The sequence below is a fragment of the Ixodes scapularis genome, unplaced genomic scaffold (assembly GCF_016920785.2).
Source record: "Ixodes scapularis isolate PalLabHiFi unplaced genomic scaffold, ASM1692078v2 PGA_scaffold0__279_contigs__length_252992795, whole genome shotgun sequence".
Taxonomy (NCBI): Eukaryota; Metazoa; Arthropoda; class Arachnida; order Ixodida; family Ixodidae; genus Ixodes; species Ixodes scapularis.
In genome coordinates, this window is record NW_024609835.1 from 203,748,624 (window position 1) to 203,754,623 (window position 6,000).

A 6,000-nucleotide genomic window follows, 5' to 3' on the forward strand; every position below is an offset into this window, starting at 1 on the left:
CAACAGCGATCCGTTTAAGATATCGCTCCTTTTACCCACGGTAGATGGCGGAGAAGCCGCGGCGCGGATAGGAGGACCAGGGGTTCGTCATACTTCATGGAGCAACCTATACCTTGTTTCATCTTGAAGGGGCGCCGACACCCCAAAGGGCGTATCTTTTTTTTTTTTTTTTTTTTTTTTTTTTTTTGTCTAGAACGATGCAAGTTGTAGTCATAGACAAACAAAAAAATGCCGGAACGCAGAAAAAAGAGGTTTCCCAGGCGCGCTTGCGTCTTTTTTTTTTTTTTGCATTTTTCACTCTTTTTTGCTTTCTTGCTTCTTTATTATTTGTAACGTAATCATTTATGAAATTTAATCAAAATCAATCTAATTTGTGGGTTTTACGTGCCAAACCTACGACGGGCATCTGGCACGCCCCAGCGGAGGACTGAGGATTAATTTGGACCACCTGGGGATCTTTTGACGTGCAACCGAAAGCTCAATTACACGGCGCCTTCTCCGCAATAAGCCTCCGTCATATTGCAGGCACCTCGGTCGGGATTCGAACCCGCCACCTGGGGATCCGAAGGCCGGCGCTCTCGCCTCGGAGCCACCGAGGCGGCTAATTATGAAATTTAGAAGCTTTGTTAGAGACAGTTTTTTCACATTCAGTAAAGCCATTCGTAAAACATGTTTTTACAGCAATTCCGAACGCACTCCACCCCCTTCTTTTGAGATATCCAAAATCGGAGATCCGGAGGTATTGTAGACTTCTGGACTTTTATCCTTCCCCGAAAAACAAGCGGCACTCGACACCTGTAGGAGTGAGGATAATTGGAGAGTCGGGGAAACTGACGAAGTTCTCTACGTTTGGTAGACTTACCTCTAGGATTGGACTTTTTGTTCCGTGTCATGTGACCTGTTGTGAGAAGTTTGTGGAAACGACAGTACCCCTCAACCGAGAAACCGTCTGAACCCAAAACCCTAGAGACGCTTGGGCGGACATCATAATTATCGTCGACAAAGTGTCGAAAAGAAAAAAAAAAACTGCGATCCAAAAACCCTCCATTAGTCTTTCAGCAACCGGCGTAGTCGGTTGCGACTATACGCCGGGGCAGCCGTTCACGCAGTACCGGCGCGACGTGGGCCTTTTCGTCGCTCACAAAAGTTAACTGAGCGTCCTTTTCCTGACCGGGGACAAGGAGCGTGCTCGAGCTCGCTTCTCTTTCGACAACACGGCATAGATAGCGGACGACTAGGGGCGGGTGGTCTGCGACGACGAGTGAAACTTTACACCTCAGTGGAACCAGCGGCTTTGAGTGTGGCAACCCGAGTGTTGCCGGCAATGAACTTGTTTCTGTGAAGCCACGTCATTTTGTGCCAAAGGGAAAATAAATTGTATTGTTTCGGCAAATATACAATTGACAAACTGTTTTGTGTGCGTCCTGGATGGCCTCTCCCCTAACTTGAACATCGTACTACAGCAGGACCTGTCTGCAACCCATACGACTCGCAAAGTCTTGGACCTTCTGAAAAGTCGCTGCATCAACGTGCATCTATTGCCCCTAAAGAGTGCGGACCTGAACATCATAGGGTACGTTTCGGGGAGCATGAAGAAAGTGATGGTGCGCCGTCCTCTCCACAACGCCACTGCCGGCGACCTGTGGCGCTTCGTCCAGGAGGACTGGGAGAGGCTCCGCGAAAAACCGGAGTATGTTACCCAACTTTATTTATCCTTCCCATTCAGGATGAGACCAGTGGTTGACAGTAATAGACAGGTGACGCATTATTATGCTTTTGGCAACAAATGTTACCCATTTCATCGGAGCTTTTGCATTGTGATGGATCGCGCAGATTGTAAACCTGCAACATTCGTTTTGTCCTCCTGGGGAAAATCTTTTGTTTTCCTCATTTTCCTTCAATATATTTATATTGAAAATTCAGACATATTTTATGTTTTCTATGTTATTTCTAGAATTATTGATCAGTTTTCGCAAGACCGTCTTTCGAGGGCACTGCCCGGTTTAGTTCCAGATTTTAGCAACATCTGGCGTATCGACCTCCAATCATTTTTGAAGTGTAGCTTCGCGCGTCGATCACAATATCGCCAGCTTTTCCCGTCCCTCCCCTCACCGTCTTGCTACCGTCAATACCTCCTCTATGGCCAAGCTGTAGTGCTGAGAGAGACGTCGTCACCAGCGAAGGCGAACGCTGGCCGAAAATTGGACACACCATTAGCGTCAACGTTCAGCTTAAACTTGACTAAAAGCGGGGCGCTGACACAGCACTCGTTTATGATCCGCGTGAAGCGTTTGCCTTTGCTGCTGCCGCGAAAAATGTAAGCACCACGGCCTTGTCTTCTGGGCGGTGTTGCTACGGTCCGTCGATTGCCCTCTCCTGGCCCGTTCGTCTGGTTCTGCGGCCGCGTGCTGCATCATGTGCGAGAAACCTTAGAGAAAGATAAAAATAAAAAAGACCGCTCATCTTGAACATAGGGCGCTGAAATCCTGGACCGAAACAAAAAGGGTGAACAAGATGCGAAAAATATAAAATCTTTGCTGAAAAACTAAATTAATTCTAGAGGCCTAGTCCACTGTTGTCTTAACCACGTTAGGAAGATGCTGAAAGAAAAATCTTCAAAATCAATTCCTTATTATATTCTGTAGTAGGTTACGTTTTCTGTGTTTTTTTTTGCGCGCGTCATTTCTTGGTACTGTGCATTGTCCACTTCTAACCGCTCATCATCGTTAATTGTCTCTCCGCAAGCTGTTTTCTCTGCGTTTCTTCTGTGTGCTTTACAACAAAAACGAAAATAAATATTGAGAGGCAGACTGGATTGAGCGCACGTGAATGGAATCATTTTCGAGAGAAATTTGTTTTTTGGGGGGAAAAGATTAAGTTTGAGCGGAAGAGCTCCAATCAAAATCCAAAGAAAAACGGTTCAACCCCACCTTTCAAAACCTGCTCTGTTTCTTCATCACGAGTGACTAAATCGCGAGGAGAAGCAGCAGCTTTCATCGTCTTCTTAGTTGTTTTTGACTAGAATTTTTTTTTTTTTTAAGCAGGTGGTTTCTTGTTTGTTGCCGTCGTCTGGCGGCGCTATCCGTGGACATACACCGTTGGCAAACCACCCGGGGACCTGTTTATGTATCCCTGTGTGTATTGAATGCGCCAAGACCACGAGCGCAGCGCCGTCGCGGGACACTGCGAAGTTCGCGACCATCGAATCAACTCCGTGAACACGCAAGTGATTGAAACTGAGCCACAATTCCGAAAAAGGCATTTCCTGGAGCCTTCGCGCATTCAACACACACCGGGAAACATAAACACGTCCCTGGGTGCTTGGCCAACGGTGTATGGCCATGGATTGCACCACCTGACGACGGCAACAAACAAGAAGCCATCTGCTAAAAAAAAAAATAACTTTCGAATTTAAAACAATTAAAATGAAGATGGAAACTGCTGCTGCTTCTTGCGATTTAGTCATCCCTGATGAAGAAACCGAGCAGTTTTTGAAACGTCGGGCTGACCCGTTTTTCTGGATTTTGGTCGGAGCTCTTGCGTTTAAATGATAAGGCTGACGCGTAAGCATAAAATTATAAATTAAGAGACCTAGACAGAACCAACGTAGCATCATACTCAATATTCTATTATTCTATTGCCATGTTTTATTTTTCTCTTTTAATTTTTAAAGGTTCTTGTTCTTCTGATTACTATTCTATTGTATACAGTTTGGTTATTGCCCTGACCCCTTTTGATCATTTCTTGAACCATTTACTGGAGGTCGGTAATAGTACAATTAAGCTTTCCTACTGTGCATCGGGTAATGTATAGTTACTGATTTATTGAAAACTCAACGGTCGAGTTGCTGGCTCTTATGGCGGAACTTCGAGCTTCTTCCGCAAATTCTACAGCAATTGAAAATCAGCGGAAAGAACATTGTGTGGCAGCCTCGATGATACCAGCGTAGGCAACTTGAAGTTTTTACCAGGATGTCAAACTAAAATCAAAGACGAGTCGGAAACCGGATCAGAACTGTTATTTTTACCAAACCAGAACTGAACCGAATTCTAAATCCAGCATTTAGTAATAAATCCGAACCAAATAAAACAAACCGCATTCTTATGTTGAGGTTTTCGGTTGACTGGGTTTCCGAGTTTTTAGAGCTTCAAAGTTCTAGAGCCTGGATTTCAGAGTTCCTCATTGTAAACAGAAGAGCACAAAGAAAATGCAAGCATTACAAATAAAGCAAATGAGGCCCTCAATAAAACAAGACAGTAAGGGGATCCTGTTGTAAGGCAATGCTATCAGGAAAGCTGACGTCTTGCCGCAACTATAAAAAACTGTCTTCGCAAAAAAATGAAAACTGCTTTATAAGACGTGAGTGATTACTTGACTAGGTGTTTACGAAGAAACGTCATTGTTTACAAGAACGCTATTCGTACAGTGACCTAAATATTTGTTTGAAAATGTATCACTTGTCGGAAACTTTGCCTGCCCCATGAAACGCAATTTGTGCAGAAACGTCTCTATGATTCATCAACTAAAAGCAATATGCTGCGATCAAGGATCAAGGCCCGTATCCAGAGTTCTGGTTCTGTTTAAGGTTGGTTCTTTCCAATCTCTCTTCTTTAGGTATATATAAATCATTACACACTAAAATGTCTAAATATTTGTCTTGATCATACTGATAACTTCGGCGATCATTCGAATTCATACGAGTTCATCCGCAACAATGTGTTGCGGATGAGTATTGCCACGCATTGCGTCGTTGTGCAAGCTATTATTGGCTAGGAGATGATTACATTTCCTGTGATTTTTTACGATTTGTTAAACCTGCTTTGATTTTGTCACACGGGGCTTGCGCAACCACACACAAAATGTGTCCATCTTATTCATAACACATTATGCGCCTCTCGGAGTTTGTCAGCATGGACAAGATAACGTTAAAGTTTTAGCTGCGTTCCATGTAGGCTGTCACATTCGGTATTAGCCTTGCCTCGCCCGCCTTGTCCTCGGACGTATTGCGCTGAGGCTATTCCCACCTATGCTTGTCATTAATCTTCCTCGTAGAAGCAATGTCGATACTCTGAGTGTACTGCCTTCACCTGTACCTGTGCGCTTTATGGTGTCAACATCAACCCAAGCAGCACGGATATGGCCAAGCAATGGCCAAAGGCTGGGGATCGTCTTTAGGCCAGTGGCCAAAGAGTGGCCATTCATTGGCCAATGCTTGGCCGATGGCTGAGGGCCAGTGGCCAATGGCCAATGACCAGAGAAAGGCCAGTCATCGGCCAGTCTCCGGCCACTGTCTGGCCACTGGCTAAAAGGACATTGCCAGCCATTGGTCAATGCCTGGCCAACTCTGTGCTGTTTGGGAGTCCATTTCCGTTTGTGAAGCTTCTTTTTCATCATCATTCTCCCCAAAAAGCAATTTACCCACGATACAGCACCCTTAGGGTTCCTAGGACAGAACCTTGCAGAAAGTATCAATTAGTGTCTTTCTCTGATTCTCGTACGCTAGTCTCGCCCAGAAGGCATGCTGTATCTCTTTGGGTTGACAACAAGATGTGAGTTCAGCTGTGTTCTACCGTCTGAGGTAAAATTACCACTAAAGGCAAAGCAAGTAGAAGCTCACTGGACTTCTTAAAGAAGCAGCTAGACATGACCGGGATGGCGACATATTTATGAACAAGGCGACGTGTGTATTGTATACCAAAACATCGCCAAGTAGGATATCTCCGTCATAAGAAGGAAATGGTACCGACAGGAATCTTCTATACCACACAATGAACAACGTTTTGCAGCTGTAAAAATAAGAAAAGTATTGCGTACAAAAATATCAATAGCGGTGTTTTAGTTTAAGAAATAGGACGGGAAACAGTTAACGCGCAAAGGCCCACCATAACAAAATTTAAACCTCACCGACAATTTCGGATCTTTGAAGGAATTCCAACAAGTGTGCCGGGATATAAGGCTAAAAAAAAAGCATACAAAGAAGAAACATTAAACTATGATTTG